Here is a 23,127-nt window from a genome sequence, read left to right as displayed (position 1 = left end):
ACACATGAAAAATGATATATAAACAGGAATGCTTATACCTTTCCTTAGCCAAATTGTTAATTCTCTGAATTCTAAAGATAATGTAACATCGAGATTTCAGCAATTAATTCACCTAAATTATCCCAAAATAACTGTTACAATGCAAATAGGCGCCTCAGCCTGAACGGGGGTTGAGGGGGGGGGGGGTGTTGGTTACCCCCTCATATCTTTTTTGCAAAGATAGACATAATATTGACATTGAACATTGTGGCGTAGGTTAGTCTCCCTTTCAACAGGGACAGGTTGCAGTATAGTCAAAGAAAGGTAAGTGGTAAGGTTTGCAAAAATGGTATTTATAGAAGTTCTTAACCCACCTTCCCACGAAACAGGATCTTCGCGTTTGGACAATTGGACACTATCCCCCTTATTTGCTTGTCAATTTTTACAGGGTTCTTTTTCTCTTTCAGATTACTGAACTTTATTATACCCCCCGCTTGAAAAGCGGGAGGGTATATAGTAATCGTTAATTCCGTCCGTCTGTACGTCTGTCCGTCCGTCTGTTACGCTTTGGGGTACCCATCTCTTATCCGCAACTCCTCTCATACCACTGAATGAAATTTGATGAAACTTTCACAGAATGTTTATTACATATTGTCATTGTGCACCTCCTATTTTACTTTTTGATCTGACATATATTTTGGATTTTCTAGAGCAAAACATGCACACTGCCATTTTATTCATATGGGAGGCGGGGGTATCATTTAGTGAGCTCATTGCTCACAGTACCTCTAGTTTCAGTAGTGTGCATTGTGCTAGTGGATTTTATATATTATATATATAGATTAATATATGTTATCTCTTTAACTATAAGAAGCCCAAGAATCTTAAAATCCACTCGAAATTATTAGTTGTGATTTTTAATATATTTCTTTAAGTAAATATATAAATATAATTTTTGGTGATAATTTAATTCGTATATATATATATAGAGAGAGAGAGAGAGAGAGAGAGAGAGAGAGAGAGAGAGAGAGAGAGAGAGAACTCAAAAACACAGTTTTGAAACTAGGGTCAAGTCGCGTACCACATGCCTAAATCTGTCATCATGATGAAATTTCATTACTGGATTACTGGAATAAAGACTAAATTATTTGATAATCCTGGCCGAGATTTACTGGAAGATCGGATATGATTATTTTATTCCAATATATATTCTATTTAACATTTACTTTATGCATACATGATTTTTCAAAAAAAATGGCGATGCAATATGTCACAGTTACAATCGGGATGTATTACATGTATTACTATTAGTAAAGTTTGAAATGCTTTTAACGGCTTCAGGATAAAAAAATACATGTACATGAAACGATGTCAAGAAATATTGTTTATATTAATCTTGTTTAATTATGAGATTTAAATAGGGCCAAAATAAAAAAAAACAAACTTTGTTTCCCCTAACGCGACCGATCCAATTAAATCGCGCCGACTGAAAAGATTTTTTAAATAAGATGATTCAAATATTTTTTTTATTGTTAACTAAATTTTATAATATACAATTTCATCAAAATCAGTTTTTATCAGAACGGCCGACATTGTTCTTCTGTGATTTTCAAGCATTTGTTGGAAAAAAATGACGTCCAGATATGATTACAGGGCATTAGCTCTTCTTAAACAATCTTATACTTTCAGCTAATTGGAATTCTTCACCCTTGAAACAATTCGATAATAAAATTTAATTAAGAGTGTTTTGGAGGTGTCTTGGCGTCTCCATGTGAGTGAATAAATTTTCGAAAGGGACGTTAAACAACAAACAAAAAAGCTGTCTTTGATCGAATTTAAGGTACGTATTTACATGGCTTCATGAGTAGATGAGAGGCCCACCTAGTGAACACATCATTCAATTTCACTGAATTTTACTCGAGTTGTGATCTAATATCCAGCAAGCATGTTCATGAAACTTTCCTAAGAACATTCCTAAGATATGACTTAGGAAAAAACTTAGGAACATCCTAAGATCAACTTAGGACATATCATAAGATGTATTTCGAAGGTGACTTAGAAACATCTTAAGTTAGGACATCCTAACTTACAATGAACATTAATTTTGTTTCTTTAACATTTATCGATAAATATATAAATTTGGAGACTCTTACGGGAAAGAAAATACATACATGTGGCATTAAAAAAGGAAATCCATTTACATGTCCATCATGTGACCTCAGTATATGTTGATGTTTGTATTTTTTTTTTATATTATAAAATATTTAATACCGCTTGTAAATCGTATTGAAACAAACAAATTGTAGTTAAGATTAATGGTTAAAAAATCATAACCTCTCAGTGATCTACCCTGATGAAGTTTTATAAAAGTTTACTTCACTTTTTGATAAATAAGCGGATTCAAAATAGTTAAAATCAATAGTTTCAGTGTCTCATAATATCACGTAGTATGCTAGCAGATCGAGAGGAGAGGGTGGAGGGCTGGCTCCTCCTTATTTTCGGAAGGCAAGTTTATTGGTATTAATCTATGATGGAAGTTTTGATTAATGACGAAAAAGTCATGTTAGCATGATCATAAGTTGCAGTGGCGGATTTAAGGGGGGCGCCCCCATAAAATTGTCTAAGTTAACGTAAATCACAGTTTCGTCTAGAAAATGTTAATATGTCTACTTGGTAGACCTCATTTTTACTCTACAAAATCTCTAGAACCCCAGAGCTTTCGGGGGCTTCGCCCCCTGGGCCCCACCAGGGCTTTGCCCTTGATCCACTGGGGGCCTCAAGGCGGCCCCCAGACCCCTTGCCTACTTTTGGCGCCCCCTCTAACTTCAATTCCTGGATCCGCGCCTGAGTTGTACTGTATCTGTATCTATAGACCAATCATTAGCATATGAAAGAGGGGGTATTTGTTCCTATATTCATACAATGTATTATGACATTTTAAACATAAGAAAGGGTGGGGTGGCGGTCATTATACAACGCATGTGATGAATGTCTTTGACAGTGACATAACATCGGTCATGAAATGGGGGGAGGGGGGGGGGCAGAAAAAAAATCAACTTACCTGAGAAAACCCTCATTATAATAACCTTGTTTGTCTTCATTTACTTTGTATTGGATACGCAATGAGCAGATCGACTGATAATAAAAGGGTTTTTGCCCCCCCCCCCCCCTTCACACTTCATCACCCGAGGAGCGTTGAATTATATTTCTCCAACCAATACCGAAAATATTCATTATAAATAATAATATCCAAAATTTGTATTAGGTAATATCCGGAACAGCACATGCGAAATTTATAGCATTTATGAAAAGAGGCCTATGGGTAACAGTTCTGGTTAAATTATGTGTGTAAATCATCAGCTCATACAAGGACTGCTGAGAAACAAGAAATTGTCGCTACTACTTGCAAATCACAAGCATCAAAACAAACATAGAATGATCTTAGGACAGGTATTTTGTTGTCCTAAAGTTAGGAAAAACTTAGGAACGTTCTTAAATTTAGAAAAGCCTCGATAAACTGACTTAAGACTAGGACATTTCCTAAGACGTTCTTAGGACACACCGTAGTCCTAAGATAGCTTCGTGAACATGCAAGCAAGGCCGTAAGCATGTTCACTAAATTTTTAGTTTTCTGAAAAGTGAAAAGTTTTATATTGAAATTATGAGTTGTTTCGTCGTGCTGAATTAATATTTTTAATTTTTTGTTCATCTCACCAGATACCTCATTTTTATTTAGAACGCATGTAAAATATAATTCAAAATGTTTGTTTTATAAATTGTTTGATTGTTAAAGATCCCTTCTAAGATTATTCCTTAGGAAGAAAGTTAGGAACATCCTAAGATCAACTTAAGACATATCATAAGATGTATCTCGACGTTGTCCTAAGATAGCTTCGTGAACATGCCTGCAGGCCCCTGGTGAACGTTATTCACTGTTAGGTCAATTGGTGCTATAAATAGAATATATCGGTTGACGAGCCTTGTTTTTCATTGGGTGCACTTTGATCTCTCGATCTTTAGTCACGTGTCCATTTTGGTGGGAAATTTCTGTTGTTAACTTTGTTAACACGTCGCCCTGCTGAATGTGAGCGTGAGATGTTTCCGTTGAATCTTTTGCCTTGTTCTAAAGTTGCATGGATTTTTAAATTCTTACCCCAGGTGAGTTGTCTTGAAATAAATGCATTTTGTTCCATTACTGTGAACACAGGACAGTTGGGCATGTTTCAATGATTTTTCCTTGTTCAGCAGATCGATGTTGTCATGGACGATATGGTGAAATGGGAAATCCGAAATGCCCAGTGGACGGTATCTCTGCATTCCAGAAGTGGTTCCCTAGAGAAATGTGTCTCTGCAGTCCTCGGCAGGTAAGATTCTATGACAGTTACAAAGAGAACAAAATTGACATTGTATTAGTAGTTCTTGACTTGGAATAGGAAGATCAGGGTCACCCATAGGGAATCTTTTCACATGGGAGCGGGGGGGGGGGGGGGCATATTTTATATTTTTTTATTTGGGTGCCAATCAACCTCCAAAAATTCCTTGACCTCCAAAATAGTTAAATGTGAATATTTCATACTAGGAAAGTGATCAATAAATTCAAAATTTTTCAAATCATGACCCCCTGGGAATAGGTTGGGGTCTTAATGTGGGATAAAATTTTTATAATTAAAACATTTTGGGAAAAACTTTAGAAATTTTAATAACCACTGTACCTATAAAAAAAACAGCAAATTTTTGAAAACTTTCTGAGGTAGTCTAGATTCTAAATTGTTCAAATCATGGATTCAGATGTAGGATAGGACCATAATAGGGGACATTAAAAATTTTTACATGGTACCATTGAAGAAAAAAAATACCAGTTTATTCTCAACAGACATGATATAACTGAATAAGGCAATAATTTGCTAAAATTTCCAAGTTATATGGATTCTCTTTTTAGCTCACCTTAGCGGCTTAGCCAAAGGCTCAAATGAGGTTTTCTGAGCAAAATTTGGATTTGATTAACACTATTTTGAATGTTCAACAAGAAATTTAAGTTTCTGAAACAGTTCAATTCTCAATAAACTTGAAACCAAGTGACAAATCCATTCTAACATCAAAGAAACAAACAAACAACAACAACAAAAGACAAAAGAACAAAGAAAAGAAAAGAACAACAAAAAACAAACAAACAAAAAAAACAAACAAACAACAAACAAAGAAGGACAAAAAGAACAAACAACAAAAAAAAACAGGAATATGGCCAGTTGCGTATCTATGGCTCAGATAAATACAGCTCAGTGGTCGAATCATGGATCACGTAAGCTGGGTTTAAACCCCAGTTGAGTCGGGTTTACCTGAGTCGCATTTCTGTTGCACGGTATAAAACTGAGTAAGGTTTACCTAATCTTGACTTACTCAGATAAAATGTCGAAGGATAATAGATTTCCTAATATTACAGCACTTCACAACAAGTTTTAATACTAGTAACTGGTTGAAATTAAAAGGATATAATTTAAACAGATATATAAATTTATGTTAAATTGTAAATTAAAAATTCCGAAATAAAATGCTATACAATATAATTCAAGTCACAACATCTTTCATCAAAATTCTAACCATAAGAAAATATAAAATTGCAAACAGAATAAAGCTTTTGCAAAAGACTGAAGAGAAGAAAACAGGGATGGGAGTCTTTGGAATAAGTAATTTAGATTCAATATCAAATCACAATATATAGGTAAATAATAAAGGAGCAATGTATAAATTTATATTTTTAGTTTGAAATCAAATGAAAAAAAACCTTATAAGACATTATTTTGTAGAAAACACATATTAGCTAGAGAATTTTATACAGCGACACAATTATACGGGACGAACATGCCCTCCCTCCCCGGCCCGATTCCTACAGCAATGTGGATAGCCTAATTAATCAGATAACTGAAAGACTTTTATCCTTAGGAAATTTGGCATTATTAGAAATTATTGGAATGTGTATCATCAGCTGTTCGAAAGTGTAAAATTCATAAATTTGATGTAAGTTTGATACATTAGAAAGTGATTATAAAATTCCTGTTTGTGTACATTAAATTAATGTATTTCCAATGCACAACTGTTGAAGAGTTGTGCAAAAAAGAAAAATATCCATGCAATATGGCTATAAAATTTTTCTTGTAGAATAGCTTTTTGAATACTGCAAAATCTTTCAATGCAACCATCATTACTATCAATCATTTCTGCAACATCAAAATATTTCAAAATACTGAAATATTCTACCCAAATATCCATGAAAACGTTATAAATCTGGGTTTAAACCACCCCTAGAACAGGTTAAGAATTTTCCATAATTCTGAGCTGTACTCAGCCAATCCTTACATGCGTGCAACGTGAAAACTTGGATTTAAACCCGGAATCATTGATCGTAGGTTTAAATCTGAGATACGCAACCAGCCACTAGTAATTTAAATCTATTAGACAACATATTTTAAAATCAAAATATACAATTTATTTCACCATGAAATTCATGTATAAACATCAGGTCACAGTATAGTATGTTGGATATGCCAGGGACATCAATGATAGTGGGAGTCAGGTGTGGGATAATTTATATATAACGGGCTTTACTCATCATGAAAATTACTTTGTGTACTAAAAAAGTGGGCATCATATTTTATGCATATCTTGCAGGGACAACGATGTACCAATTCTTGAATACTTAATACGATACACAGTAGCACTGACTAATTCATGATTACACCAGCAACTCCATTCCCAATGAGTGCACTAAATTTTGAAAAAAAGCCAAATTAGGTACATGAACAGTATCCCAGGTTTCCAACTATCATTGATGCCCTGGCCGCATACAAAACAACTTAGACAGCGATTCTTCAATATATTCCTAAATAAAAATATACCAATCATTTAAATTGATTTTGAGGGTGCAACTTTCCCTCTGAATGTACATAGCATTCCATTCTAAAAAGCAGTGGTAAAAATTTATCTTGATTTATTAAACTAGCTAGAGTTATATTACTCTAACTAAAGCTCAGTTGACATTGATCCTTTATAAACAATGCTTGTTCTAGTGTAAATGTAAAAAAAATTGTATCAGGCAACATGTTTTTAAGCATGATCAAGTTAATTGTCTACAGCATACAGTCACAAAAAAGACTATAATGAAATATTGTTTGTAGTTTCCTTCCTGACGTTTTAGCGCTGAAATTTGGCAAATTGGCCCGGGACAGCTAGCATCCGCTGTAATGGAGGTTATACTTTTCAGTCGTAACCAATTAGAAAAGGTACAACTATTTTATTTCATTTCTGACTTTGTGCACTTAGGCCAAAAAAAAAAAAAAAAAATAAAATGATAGTCTTGTTTCCAGCCTGTAAATATAGGGTATAGGTAGATAGGAAATATAAATAATTTCATTTTTTTTATTTCATTTTATTTTTTCCAGTGGTATTTTTTGGATATGAATTAACTAATACAAAACCAAATAAAACATGTCATATAGGTCAACATTATATTTTAAAATTAGATATTATAATATCTTTACATACAGTTTCATGAATTTTTATACCACCTGCAATTATTATATTTTTTCTACATTTTTGAAGATGAAATTCCTAAAATTCCCCAATTTTTGCCCCAAAACTTTTCAAAAAACTTGAGAGTCGGGTGCAAAAAAATAGGGTATGTCGGGTAGCAGGAAACAGGAGTATTTGTTGTTTTGGCCTTATACCAACTTTAAGTATGGATTTTTAGCTCACCTGAGCTGAAGGCTAAAGTGAGCTTTTCTGATCACATTTTGTCATATATTGTCTTTCATGGAACATGCTTCTAGTGTGTTTCTTTTCACATTTTCAGAATTGCTTCAAAGGAAAGACCAGGAAATTTTTTTGGAGCAAACTTGCCACAAAGTATTTGGGTGAAGGGGATTCAAGTGTATTCAAATGAAGGGCCACGCCCTTATTCAAGGGGAGATAATTGGGAATAGATGAAAATTTAGTGGTATATCTTAAAAATCTTCTTCTCAAGAACCACTGTGCCAGGAAAGATGAAACTTATACGGATGCTGGAAACATTTTCCAGGTTGTGTAGATTCAAGTTTGTTCAAATCATGACCCCTGGGGATAGGGCGGGGCCAAAATGGCCGACCAAAGTTTTACATAGAAATATATAGGAAAATTCTTTAAAAATCTTCTTCTCAAGAATGACAAAGCCATAATTTATCATATTTAACATGCTCAGGTAGTGTAGATTCAATTTTGTTCAAATCATGACCCCCAGGGGTAGGGCATAACCAAATGGCCGACCAAGGTTTTACATAGAAATATATTGGAAAATTCTTTAAAAATCTTCTTCTCAAGAATGACAAAGCCATAATTCATCATATTTATATGTAAACATGCTCAGGTAGTGTAGATTCAAATTTTTTCAAATCATGACCCCCAGGGGTAGGGCGGGGCCAAAATGGCCGACCAAAGTTTTACATAGAAATATAAAGCAAATTCTTTAAAAATTTTCTTCTCAAGAATGACAAAGCCATAATTCATCATATTTATATGGAAGCATGCTCAGGTAGTGTAGATTCAAGTTTGTTAAAATCATGAACCCCGGGGGTAGGGCGGGGCCAAAAGGGCTGACCAAAGTTTTACATAGAAATATATAGGAAAATTCTTTAAAAATCTTCTTTACAATAAAAAGCCATTTTATACTAGTCCTACCATTTGTGCTCAGGTGAGCAATGTGGCCCATGGGCATCTTGTTTTAGCTCAACTCAACGAAGTTTGGGGGAGCTTATGTGATACCCCTTAGGCATCAGCATCCTATGTTAAATTTTATAGAGCTTTTTTCTTTGTAAGTAGTCATATATTGATCATGCATTCATGGAACATGCTTCTAGTGTGTTTCATTGTACCAGATGAGGTTTCAGAATTGCAGCAAAGGAAAGACCAGGATAATTTTTTGGAGCAGGTTAACATTTTTGGTTCAGTTTTTGGTGTAGGTCTTATTTCCAAGTAATTATAAGTCCTATGATGACCAAACATGCATGGATGATACATCTAAGGATGCATAAAACCAGACTTGGTACGGATGCTGAATCTGACCTACATTTTCCAGATGAGTGAACAGGTATATGTTTTTGGTGCAGTTCTCTATTCCAAGTTAATTTGAGTCCTGTGATGACCATGCAAACTTGCATGGATGATACATCTAAGGATACATACAACCAGACTTGCTACGGATGCTGGATCTGACCTACATTTTCCAGATGAGTGAATAGGTTTATTTTTTTTGGTGCAACTCACATTTCCAAGTAACTATGAGCCCTATGATGACCAAACTTGCATGAATGATACATCAAGGGATGGACACTGATAGACCTGCTTCTGATGCTGGACCCCATATGTATTTTCCATATAATTTACTTGATGGGCAACCAGTTAAAGCAATATGAGCTGCATGTTTGACACTGGAAAATTTTATTGCAAATTTCTGATAAACTAATTTAATGACAGAAAAATAAATCATTTATAAACTTCTGTTACCTGATTTAGAGGAGGCTGGGCATATTGGATTGGAACAGCATGCCAACAACGCTGGAACGGAGGTATTGTAAAGTTGATAAAGAAAAGCAGAGGTGAGTTGGTTTCATTATCATTTGTGCACTCTTACTAATTAGTACTAACATTTCCCTCCCCTCCCCCACTCTCAACACATTTTTGTAGTATTTCTTTCTTTTTTCTTTTTTATTCTGTTGTTTTTTCTTTGTCTAATCTTCTCTGTTCTCTCTTTGCCTGGATATCATCTTTGGAGAGGGTGCACTTGGAAGCTGCTGGGTCTTCATCGTTGGAGGAGGAGGCTGGGCATATTGGATTGGAACAGCATGCCAACAACGCTGGAACGGAGGTATTGCTTAGTTGTTAAGGAAAAGCAGAGGTGAGTTGGTTTCATTATCATTTTTGCACTCTTACTAATTAGTACTAACATTTCCCTCCCCTCCCCCACTCTCAACACATTTTTTGTAGTAGTTTTTTCTTTTTGTATTTTGTTCTGTTGTTTTTTCTTTGTCTAATCTTCTCTGTTCTCTCTTTGCCGGAATGTCATCGTTGGAGAGGGTGCACTTGGAAGCTGCTGGGTCTTCATCGTTGGAGGAGGAGGCTGGGCATATTGGATTGGAACAGCATGCCAACAACGCTGGAAAGGAGGTATTGCTTAGTTGTTAAGGAAAAGCAGAGGTGAGTTGGTTTCATTATCATTTTTGCACTCTTACTAATTAGTACTAACATTTCCCTCCCCTCCCCCACTCTCAACACATTTTTTGTAGTAGTTTTTTCTTTTTGTATTTTGTTCTGTTGTTTTTTCTTTGTCTAATCTTCTCTGTTCTCTCTTTGCCGGGATGTCATCGTTGGAGAGGGTGCACTTGGAGGCTGCTGGCTCTTCATCGTTGGAGGAGGAGGCTGGGCATATTGGATTGGAACAGCATGCCAACAACGCTGGAGTAGAGGTATTGCTTAGTTGTTAAGGAAAAGCAGAGGTGAGTTGGTTTCATTATCATTTTTGCACTCTTACTAATTAGTACTAACATTTCCCTCCCCTCCCCCACTCTCAACACATTTTTTGTAGTAGTTTTTTCTTTTTGTATTTTGTTCTGTTGTTTTTTCTTTGTCTAATCTTCTCTGTTCTCTCTTTGCCGGAATGTCATCGTTGGAGAGGGTGCACTTGGAAGCTGCTGGGTCTTCATCGTTGGAGGAGGAGGCTGGGCATATTGGATTGGAACAGCATGCCAACAACGCTGGAACGGAGGTATTGCTTAGTTGTTAAGGAAAAGCAGAGGTGAGTTGGTTTCATTATCATTTTTGCACTCTTACTAATTAGTACTAACATTTCCCTCCCCTCCCCCACTCTCAACACATTTTTTGTAGTAGTTTTTTCTTTTTGTATTTTGTTCTGTTGTTTTTTCTTTGTCTAATCTTCTCTGTTCTCTCTTTGCCGGGATATCATCGTTGGAGAGGGTGCACTTGGATGCTGCTGGGTCTTCATCGTTGGAGGAGGAGGCTGGGTATATTGGATTGGAACAGCATGCCAACGACGCTGGAAAGGAGGTATTGCTTAGTTGTTAAGGAAAAGCAGAGGTGAGTTGGTTTCATTATCATTTTTGCACTCTTACTAATTAGTACTAACATTTCCCTCCCCTCCCCCACTCTCAACACATTTTTTGTAGTAGTTTTTTCTTTTTGTATTTTGTTCTGTTGTTTTTTCTTTGTCTAATCTTCTCTGTTCTCTCTTTGCCGGGATATCATCGTTGGAGAGGGTGCACTTGGAAGCTGCTGGGTCTTCATCGTTGGAGGAGGAGGCTGGGTATATTGGATTGGAACAGCATGCCAACAACGCTGGAGTAGAGGTATTGCTTAGTTGTTAAGGAAGAGCAGAGGTGAGTTGGTTTCATTATCATTTTTGCACTCTTACTAATTAGTACTAACATTTCCCTCCCCTCCCCCACTTTCAACACATTTTTTGTAGTAGTTTTTTCTTTTTGTATTTTGTTCTATTGTTTTTTCTTTGTCTAATCTTCTCTGTTCTCTCTTTGCCGGGATATCATCGCTGGAGAGGGTGCACTTGGAAGCTGCTGGGTCTTCATCGTTGGAGGAGGAGGCTGGGTATATTGGATTGGAACAGCATGCCAACAACGCTGGAACGGAGGTATTGCTTAGTTGTTAAGGAAGAGCAGAGGTGAGTTGGTTTCATTATCATTTTTGCACTCTTACTAATTAGTACTAACATTTCCCTCCCCTCCCCCACTCTCAACACATTTTTTGTAGTAGTTCGTTCTTTTTGTTTTTTTGTTCTGTTGTTTTTTCTTTGTCTAATCTTCTCTGTTCTCTCTTTGCCGGGATATCATCGTTGGAGAGGGTGCACTTGGATGCTGCTGGGTCTTCATCGTTGGAGGAGGAGGCTGGGTATATTGGATTGGAACAGCATGCCAACAACGCTGGAACGGAGGTATTGCTTAGTTGTTAAGGAAGAGCAGAGGTGAGTTGGTTTCATTATCATTTTTGCACTCTTACTAATTAGTACTAACATTTCCCTCCCCTCCCCCACTCTCAACACATTTTTTGTAGTAGTTTTTTCTTTTTGTATTTTGTTCTGTTGTTTTTTCTTTGTCTAATCTTCTCTGTTCTCTCTTTGCCGGGATATCATCGTTGGAGAGGGTGCACTTGGATGCTGCTGGGTCTTCATCGTTGGAGGAGGAGGCTGGGTATATTGGATTGGAACAGCATGCCAACAACGCTGGAACAGAGGTATTGCTTAGTTGTTAAGGAAGAGCAGAGGTGAGTTGGTTTCATTATCATTTTTGCACTCTTACTAATTAGTACTAACATTTCCCTCCCCTCCCCCACTCTCAACACATTTTTTGTAGTAGTTTTTTCTTTTTGTATTTTGTTCTGTTGTTTTTTCTTTGTCTAATCTTCTCTGTTCTCTCTTTGCCGGAATATCATCGTTGGAGAGGGTGCACTTGGATGCTGCTGGGTCTTCATCGTTGGAGGAGGAGGCTGGGTATATTGGATTGGAACAGCATGCCAACAACGCTGGAACAGAGGTATTGCTTAGTTGTTAAGGAAGAGCAGAGGTGAGTTGGTTTCATTATCATTTTTGCACTCTTACTAATTAGTACTAACATTTCCCTCCCCTCCCCCACTCTCAACACATTTTTTGTAGTTGTTCTTTCTTTTGTATTTTGTTCTGTTGTTTTTTCTTTGTCTAATCTTCTCTGTTCTCTCTTTGCCGGGATATCATCGTTGGAGAGGGTGCACTTGGATGCTGCTGGGTCTTCATCGTTGGAGGAGAAGGCTGGGTATATTGGATTGGAACAGCATGCCAACAACGCTGGAACAGAGGTATTGCTTAGTTGTTAAGGAAGAGCAGAGGTGAGTTGGTTTCATTATCATTTTTGCACTCTTACTAATTAGTACTAACATTTCCCTCCCCTCCCCCACTCTCAACACATTTTTTGTAGTAGTTCTTTCTTTTTTTTTTGTTCTGTTGGTTTTTCTTTGTCTAATCTTCTCTGTTCTCTCTTTGCCGGGATATCATCGTTGGAGATGGTGCACTTGGAGGCTGTTGGCTCTTCATCGTTGGAGGAGGAGGCTGGGCATATTGGATTGGAACAGCATGCCAACAACGCTGGAGTGGAGGTTTTTTTTTGTTTGTCTTTGATGTTAGGTCTTTTTGTTATTTTAGTTCTTTCTTTTATGTGTATATTTTGTTTCCTTTGTTAGTATTTGTTGTTATTTGTACATTACGTTTTTATTATAATTGTTTTTCTTTATTGAGTTGTTATTATAGTTTTTTGTTTGTGAGGGTTGTAGAAGTTGTTAATTTTGATGTTTTATTTGTTAATTGTTACATTTTGTTTTTGATGTTTTTATTAGTTGATTGAAATGTGGCAGTAATGAGTTTTAGTTGTTAGAAGATTTAGTTATTTGCTGTTGTTGTAATTTTTTTTATTATTTGTTATTGTTATAAGTGTTAGTTAGTTGTTATTGTTATGAGTTTTAATTAGTTGTTATGAGTTAAGTTATTTGTTATAGTTATGTGTTTTAGTTATTTACTTTAGCTGAGATTTTTATTAATTATTTGTTATGATAGTTATGAATTTTTGTTAATTATTGTTGTGATTTTTATTTGTTATTGCATTTATTATTCCTAAGAATATGTCTAATGTTCATTGTTGTGTTGTGCATTAGCATCATCATTATACATGTTGGATAATGAGGAAACAGTGTGTTTCACCCAGAACACCTGTCTTAATGAGGGCCTTATTACAGTAAAACTCGATTATAACAAAGTCACTGGGACCTATGACATTCCTTCCCTATATCCATAATTTGTTATATCCGTGTAATGATTTCATAAAATTTATACAGCTAGGGATTCAAGATAATTTCACTATATGTATCTGTGAAGTCACAATATCTGTGTTTGTACCAAATGAGTTTTACTGTATCTATTATTTCAACTCTATTTTAAAATTTTGTTAGTTTTTTATAGTCGGACAATACACTAAAGAAATAGAGAAATAAGCCAAATTCGAAACCATCATTGATAGGGTAAGATAGGAAATATTGAATTGATAATACTGTAAACCAACTTTTATTCGCGTGCGAATTTTCCATTCATTGATAGGGTAAGTCTCTTTTTCTATTAAGAATAGCTCCACATTGAAAATTGATCGCGAAATAATTGAAAAAAGTTGGTTTACAGTAATTGAAAAATACAGTAAAACTTGGTTAAAACAAAGTCATGGGGACTTACAAAATTACTTCACTATATCCATAATTCATTATATTCATATAAGGAATTTGTTAAATTTATTAAGCCCTGAGATCCAAGATAATTTCACTATAACCGTGAATTAGCAATATCCTTGTTCATACTGAACAAGTTTTGCTGTTTATAGAAAACTGAAATGAAGTATTATTGTTAGATTATAGATTTATAATGTTCCATTTCAAATCAATAATATACAGCCAAACTTCATAGTAATACAGCAGAGATCTTTCTTAGGTGGTCATTTTATATTTTTCAATGAAATATTGTATAAAACTTTTTTATAAGTGGTCACCTTTATTATGCATTCATTTTAAACAAATCAAAGACCAAAAATTTAAGAACAGAATAAAAATGTAAATGTAAGAAATTAAGGAAATCTTAGTTGAAAGGGACTGAATAGGGTATTTTAGTGTAAAGTGCATGCAGTGAAATAAAGCTGTTGATATTTTTAGCAGATGCACCCTACTGTCCTTGATGGCAACAGCAGATGCACTCCACTTGACTTGTTGGATACAGAAGATGCACTCCACTTGACTTCGTGGATACAGAAGATGCACTCCACTGGACTTGGTGGAAACCGCAGATGCACTCCACTTGACTTCGTGGATACAGAAGATGCACTCCACTTGACTTGTTGGATACAGAAGATGCACTCCACTGGACTTGATGGATACAGAAGATGGGCCCAACAGGACATAGTGGATACAACTGGAGGAGACTTGCCTGATGATGTTGACCTTCCAAACAAGACATTTCAAAGGAGATTATTGACACTGATCAGGTACATGTGTATGAGATAATCAAGAATATTATACTTTCATGTAAATAAGTTGAATCTGATTGGTTGAAAAACATCTGTTAAAAAACACTATTACCCGCTGAATAATGAAGCCATGCCCTCAAGCATAGCAACAGTCAACATTGCTTGATGACGGGTGCTATTCCCAAAAATAGCAACTGCATAGAATTTATGCAGGCATGGTTCACTGTGAAGTGTGGTATTTGTGAACAAGGTTCACAAATATGTGAACACAGTTCACAAATACATATGTATTTGTATAAAACATGCAGTATACCGTATAACTGGATTTTTCTATTTTGCTATTTTTTGTGAAATTCTGATAAGTCTTGCCAAGGATATTGAAAATCCTCCCAATTGTGATTATGTTGCTCCTACAAAGGTAGCTAACCCTCTATTTAAGGATGAGGTTGAAATAATAGAACCTATCCCAAGTTTTGTTGAGAAAAATGAATTGATGATTCCCCAAGTCTTAATCGCAAAAAATTCAATCGCAAAAAATACGTAAATAAAATCTGGAATTTTCAGTTGCGATCTTCGAAGTTCTACTTTTACAGATACCAGAAGTATATGTAAATAATGCCACTGCAAGTTTTCAATCGTATTTTACAGGTAATTTACTTGGTATCAACAACAATGATTGTTTTTCGAATAAATAAAACGATTTCCTTAAGATTCAATATTTATTTGTTCCTACATTGTATTTCATGATTTTATTTATATGAAACCCGAATAGCACTATTGTCGGTGTGGCTATTCCGCGGCTTGATCGGGTCCTTCACCAGTGTTTACCATATTTTTCTTAACCGGTATTCTGTCCTTGAGAAAATAATTTCTTGTGTAGTATTTCTTATACTGGGATTATATAAACTCTTTATAATCATAAATGAAAGTTCATAGTCTGTGGGAACTTACTGAAATGAACTTCTATAAATTAATTTCAAAGAATTAACGTCTCGGTTTCAATTCAAAATAATTGTGACTTTGTTTCTAATTTACCCTGTGAATAATAACCCATATGTTATAAGAACACATGGACGACCCACAATTATAGTGTCATCTATGTAAACACCCAATTAACAGCCCTAGGCCTTAATGTTTCCAGGTAAGTCCAGCCCACATCTATTTTTCGCTTGATTGGCGTGTATACAGGCGCAATCAAAACTTCGAGAGATAGAGAATCAAATTCAGTCTAGTAATATTATTCAATAAATATAGACTTTATTGTCAAAGTGAAATTGAAAAAATTAAAATCGCGAAAAATAAATATACCTATTTCAGGATCAAATCGCAAAAATTTCCACCCACATTAAAAACCAGTTATACGGTAATATACACTCAACTACATTCAATATTTATATATTAAAGATCATTTAATTAACCACGTCAATTTACTAGCTGACTTTTTATTTTTAGCCTGACTTGTTTTTAGCTCTACTGGTCAGAGACAAGAAAGCTTGTTATAGTAAACAAGGACATGGCATGGTGGAAACAGCTGGAGGAGACAGGGCCAATGGATGCTAATCTTCCAAGATGTGTAAACAACAGATATCCTCAACAAGACGTGTTACAGCAGATGCATCCAACTGGACATTGATAGAAACAACTGGATGATACATAGCCAGTACATGCTGATCTTCCAAGATGTGGAAACAGCAAATGCACCCAACAGTACATGATGGAAACAGTAGATGAACCCAAAAGGACCTGACAGAAACAATTGGAGGATGAATAGCCAAAGGATGCTGATCTGACATTTATCAGGTATGTGACATTATCATAATCGAAGATCATTTTATTTATTAACTAGCTGGCTAAAATTTTAGCTGGTCTTATTTCATAAAGTCCGCAATAGCTGACTTTTGTTATGGTGTTTAGCTAGATAAACCAACTCTTTACACCAATATTGAATTTTTGCTTAATAATAAAAAGCATATGTTAAACCACTGTTGAGACAACATAACAATTATTTAAAAACTTAAATGAGGATTTTCCTTAAAAACTTCAGTGATGTATTTTAACCATTTATTTTCTGACTCTTACTGCAGCTGCAGCCAACACAACTGGAATAGACAAGCTTGATGAACCTCTTTTAAGATGGGAAAACAGCAAAGACTTCAAAAGGGACTTAATGAAATAAATCCTGAGGAGGCAAAGCCATTATGAATCTTTAGGCAAACTTGATGGACAATGATTTTCCAATATGTGAAAACACCAGCTACACCCAAAAGGAATTGGTGGAAAGATGAGAAAACAACAAATACTTTCTAAAAGGACTTGGTGAAATAAATCTTGAGGAGGCAAGGCCATTATTAATATTTTGGCAAACTTGATGGACAATGATTTTCCAATATGTGAAAACACCAGCTACATCCAAAAGGAATTGGTGGAAAGATGAGAAAACAACAAATACCGTACTTTCTTAAAGGACTTGGTGAAATAAATCTTGAGGAGGCAAGGCCATTATTAATATTGTGGCAAACTTGATGGACAATGATAATCCAATATGTGAAAACACCAGCTACACCCAAAAGGAATTGGTGGAAAGATGAGAAAACAACAAATACTTTCTAAAAGGACTTAGTGAAATTAATCTTGAGGAGGCAAGGCCATTATTAATATTGCGGCAAGCTTGATGGACAATGATAATCCAATATGTGAAAACACTAGCTACATCCAAAAGGAATTGGTAGAAAGATGGGAAAACAGCAAATACTTCTAAAAAGACTTAATGAAATAAATCTTGAGGAGGCAAGGCCATTATGAATCTTTAGGCAAACTTGATGGACAATGATTTTCCAATATGTGAAAACACTAGATACACCCAAAAGGAATTGGTGGAGAGATGAAAAAACAACAAATACTTTTCAAAAGGACTTGGTGAAATAAATCTAAAGGAGGCAAGGCCATTATTAATATTGTGGCAAACTTGATGGACAATGATAATCCAATATGTGAAAACACCAGCTACACCCAAAAGAAATGGGTGGAAACATTATAAACACAGACAAGCTTGATGGACAATGATTTTCAAAATGTGGAAACCACAAGATATCCCCAACAAGACTTGGTGGAAACACCCGGAGGACAAAATTTATGCCTGATGGATGTTGACTTTTCCACCAAGACATACCACAGTGGATAGCTGATACTGATCAGGTATATGACATTTTCATATTCCAAATCATCTTATTTTTTATATTAAGCAAGGTCTAGTTAACTAGTAGACTACTGTAGATTACTTAATTTTCGTGACACCTTATTTTTGCAAGATAGTCATTGACTCTTCATTAGCGAGACAAAATTTTCACGAATTTCTGGTTATTGCTCTATATAATCTTAAGGAATAAAGCATAAACACACTAAAAAGAACAAAAACGATCAGTTTCTCATACTTTGACAAAAATTTTTAATATGAGTGGGTCTTCGCTCCATTTTTTTGAAAGATAATCCTAAAAGTTTCCAATTGGATTTAATTTTCACAAGAATGATACATCTGATGTAATTTATGCTGTGAAATTCTAATTAAAGAAGATTGGGGGATAAGGCGGACAAAGTGCCTATAGTGCAACAGATAAGAAGTGAAAATTTAAACTCAATTATACCAAAATTTTAGTTGATATTTCATCTAATATTAAAGTCTCAAAAAAATTTCACAAAGACTGTGATTTTTTTTGAAAGATAATCCTATTTTTTGGTTTACAAAAAAAAGGAGCGAAGACCCACTATACCTTAAAAATACAATTTTGTGTCAAAACATTCACATCTTTTTGGGAAATACTTTAAGTCCATTAGTCAAGGGTCATATCACAAACCTGAATCAAATGCCCGAAATCATCATGAGGCATGTAGCATAGTGGTTAGTGCGTTGGTCTCAAAGTGATTAAAGTATGATACGTTGGATTTTTATTGCTAGGGTTCGAATTCCATGAATACCATCTAATATTTTTATAAATACCAGATTTTTTTCTCTCAGAAAAGTATTTTTCCACAAAATTACATAATTTCAATAATGAGAAGTTAATGTAAATACTCAATTCACATATTGAATATGATTTTTAATATCTGATGCTATGGGCATTCTGCCTGCCTTGTTCCCCCATCTTCTTTCACATTTTTTGTTGTTGCATTGTACAGTGGTATTTAAGAGAATCAGCTATAGAGTAGCATAGTTTAAAGGAGTTGATCCTACTATTGTGGGTTCGAATCCCACTGTGGGACAAGAAGACCAGTCTTTTACTGAGATCATATACACTGTGCTGTCATGCATGTTGCAGTAGGTGCAAAAAAATCCCTCACTGCTCCATAGCCTTAATACCAAGTATAGGTCTACATTTGTAGCCCTCCCCTGAAAAATGTTGCATTACTATATGAGTGAAAATTACTCAAGAGGGGCTGTCTGCTCGCAAAAAATTTATTCTTGTGTATATTTGCATTATTAATGTTTATATACAACAGAAACAACCGCTAGCGAAAATGTTGTTTCGCTAATTTTAAAATACCCAATACCTAAGTCACTAAACTAAGGTGTGAAAATATGGTGATCTACAGTACTGTACTGATTTTTGCTTTTTCCTAGCCTTAGAGGTCAGGTGAGCAATGTAGCATATAGGTCTCTTCTTAATTTTTTTTATTCAAACCTGACAATTATACCTCTGCCTATTGTTCATTTACAGAAAATCAAAGGAACTTTTAGAAGGAACATCCTTGTCATGAGATCATTATGTGTGGATGAAGAAGCAGGAATAAATGATTAATCCACACCTTCAAAGCACTGATGTAAATCCATTTTAGTAACAATGTTTTTTTCAAAGACTATTTTAAAAATATAAATTTTTGTAAAGGGTGTCCGAATTATGTCAGGGTATGGGGTCGCCCATTCGGACACGTGGGTTCTCTACGGGTACTCCGTCTTCCTCCCACACTGACCCCCACTTTTCTCTTTCTTCTTCATTAGCTATTATTATGCCAATGAGATGATAGTTCATTATTGTAATTGTTTTGATGAAATTAAATATGTTTCAGCTGATGTAATGATTGTTAAATAGGACATAAGTATTCATAGAATGTGTAAATTCTGTCAGCTGTTGTAGAAAGAATAATTTGTATTGTCACCTTTTTGTTATTAGCTTATTGTGAAATTGAATGCCGTATATATACTGATGTGACTAAATGTGCAGTGAAAGAAATGAATGTAAAATTGTAAAATTGCATTTGAAAATGTAAAATTGTGATTTGCGTCTAAAAAATGTTAAATTGCCAGTGATTTGTAAATGAAAATTAATTTGTGATTTGTTAATGTTAAATTAATGATTTAGAATGTTAAATTGTAAATTGTTAAGTGAAAATGTGAATTGTCATGTTGAATTTTGAATTGTAAATTTGAAATTATTTTTATCTCATTGGCAAGTTTTGTGCCAAAAAAAAAAACAAACAAGAAAAAAAAAAAAAAAAAAATTAAAAATAAAAAAAAAAAAAAAAAAAAAAAAAAAAAAAAAAAAAAAAAAACAAAAAACAAAAAAAAAAAAAAAAAAAAAAAAAAAAAAAAAAAAAAAAAAAAAAAAAATGAAAAAAAAAATTGTGAAAAAACAAAACAAAACACAACAAAAAAAAAAGCAGAAAAAAGAGAGAAAGAATAAAAAATGAAAAAAAGGCACAAAACTTTTAATGCTGCCTGCTTGAATTACCATGTTTTTTCAAGCAGAAGGTTCCAAGCCCTTAAAAGCAGAGGAGAAGTTTTGATGTTTATATGTACATTACTGTGGACATCCATGTCTATCTCTATATGTAATTTTAGATTTTTTCAGTATAGATACTGTAGAGTTACTTTTTTTCCAGGGGGTCATAATTCCGTGGAATCTCAATTTCTGTTTCATCTGTGGGTTGAAAATTACGCATATCTCTTAGACTGTTATTATATGCCTTACTTTTATATAAGTACACTTTGACAAATTTGTGACTGCATAAATTAATACCACGCAGAAAAATGTATTTCTACAGTATCTGAATTCCATGTGAAGCATTCATACCCCTCAGTTTTTGCCCAACCTACGTACTCCAAGCTATGATTTGAAAAATATGAATCTGCACCATACAGGGATAATAAAATCTCTCTTTTCTTTTGTGTTCTTGAGAAAATTGATTTTTCATACAATGTGTTATGCCTATTAAATTGACAAAACTACTTTGTTACAGAAGGAGGATGTGCATTTAATTTTTTCTCTGTAAGATTGTCATTGACAAGCTGCCCAGTTATCACGTAATATCTGAGGACCAGCACAAGGACTATAAGATTGTCATTGACAAGCTGCCGAGTTTTATCACGTGAATAATGTTGCTGAACTGGACCAGCTTCACAAGATTTGTGAGTATCATGACCTATTGCTATTCAATCTATGGGTATCTATTCGTCCAGTGTGTTCCATTTGAACATTTTCATGTTCTCTGAACTGAAGGGTGTCATATCAAATTTCACAAAGATTTTTAAAGGTGATTTTATGAATTTCTGATCCCTGCCCACCCCCCCCCCCCTGAAGACCTTATGGTGATTCTACTGTTTCTCTTTAAAAATATTATTATTTACTCCTGGACATCAAGCAGTCAAACTGTTTGATGATTGTAATTACATGAAATTTTCCAAAATTGTGAAAGATGGCCCTGTAAGATATTCTTCAAAGTTCCAAAATGCAGTTTTCTTTGAAAATCTCCTCTCTGGTGCCAACAAAGTTTTGGACATTTTGATGATTGCCTTAAAAACTGTGAATTTTATGGCCCCACGATTAAACTCAAAAACGGTAAAATATATCAATTTGAAACTTTCTCTGCTCCTGGGTATTAAGTTTATAGATGATGATTGATACTTTCCAGGAAATTGTGAATTTTATGGCCCCAGGGTCAAGGATTCTGGTGTTGGGGGAAGCCAATTGAAAAAGTGAAATTTTTCAACTTTTCTTTGTTTTTTAATATTTTTCATTTATTTTTGGAATATTATGAATTTTAGAGACACTTCTATGTGTGTGCTTACTATATATAGTTGTTTTAATATTGTTCTCTGCTCCTAGATATTAATATTTGAAAATCATAGTTATGATGCGGGTCAACCAAAATTGTGAATTTTATGGCCCCGCCATTTCGGTGTTGGGGGGGGCTTATGGTTATATAGGAAAATTCATAAATTCTTTGATTAAACCATTCTGACATAAGGATACATGAAATGCAAAAAACTACTTGTAACTCTTACGTAGTAGTACGTTGCAATTCAGTGTCAATCTTAAAAATCTTAATTTCCGTTTCACTGCTTTAGTGTTACTGGGCTAGATACGATATGTAATGTGTACAATGTGTTATTGAATATACTTTCCTAACGCCGAAAAAATAAACTAACTGATAAGAATGTTTTATTAATTAATTTCATTGAAGCTATTGCACCTCTTTAATAGATCAGTACAAAGGAAAGATGCGAATATTTACGCGTGGCGTTTGACACGAAATTATGAATAGTGGCCCGCCTTTTATGATTCTTAGACGGGTGTACTGTTGCCAAAGTATACACAAGTATATTTAAAGCAGTATTCCCAATAGCTAAATGGTTCGCGCGTTGGGAAGAAAAGAGAAAAAAAGGCGCATTCACGTTGGCGACGTGGATTCACTCCTCCTTGTGATCAAAATTTTGAATCACTTTTTAGCTCGATTTTACATGTTTTTTTTTTTCATGAATCGGACGGAAGACCTCTCGTTGCTCGCATAACATGATCGTATAACTAGTATTGTATCTACTTTTGTTTTATAATGCATACACTTTAGATTGAACAATGATGTTTTCATAATTATACATAACCATAAAATAATTATACACCCTTCAAAAAAGGGAGGGCATATTGCTTTGCAGCTGCCTGTCGCAGCAGTTGCACATGCTGAAATGAAATTTGACACACATTATGATATATTTATCATAAAAATGTCTAAGTCAAGTTTTGTTTTGAGTACGATCAACCTATTGATGACAGAGTTTTGCCCCTTGGACTTGGAAAAA

At 34.6% G+C, this 23,127-nt stretch overlaps 1 long non-coding RNA gene across 1 annotated transcript; it reads left to right on the top strand.

The window, feature by feature from the left end:
• The first annotated feature begins 14,755 nt into the window (after positions 1-14,755).
• Positions 14,756-20,050, top strand: LOC134258092 (uncharacterized). Its single transcript, XR_009990071.1, has 4 exons — positions 14,756-15,077; positions 16,528-16,859; positions 17,144-18,254; positions 19,772-20,050. It is a non-coding gene; the product is annotated as an uncharacterized LOC134258092 (long non-coding RNA).
• The last annotated feature ends 3,077 nt before the right edge of the window (positions 20,051-23,127 follow it).

This window comes from Saccostrea cucullata, unplaced genomic scaffold (assembly GCF_032062105.1).
Source record: "Saccostrea cucullata isolate Sc308-1 unplaced genomic scaffold, CSIRO_AGI_Scuc_v1 ctg517, whole genome shotgun sequence".
NCBI classification, from domain to species: Eukaryota; Metazoa; Mollusca; class Bivalvia; order Ostreida; family Ostreidae; genus Saccostrea; species Saccostrea cuccullata.
The sequence above is the reverse complement of the archived record's forward strand: the minus strand, read 5'-3'. Positions and strand labels throughout refer to the sequence as shown.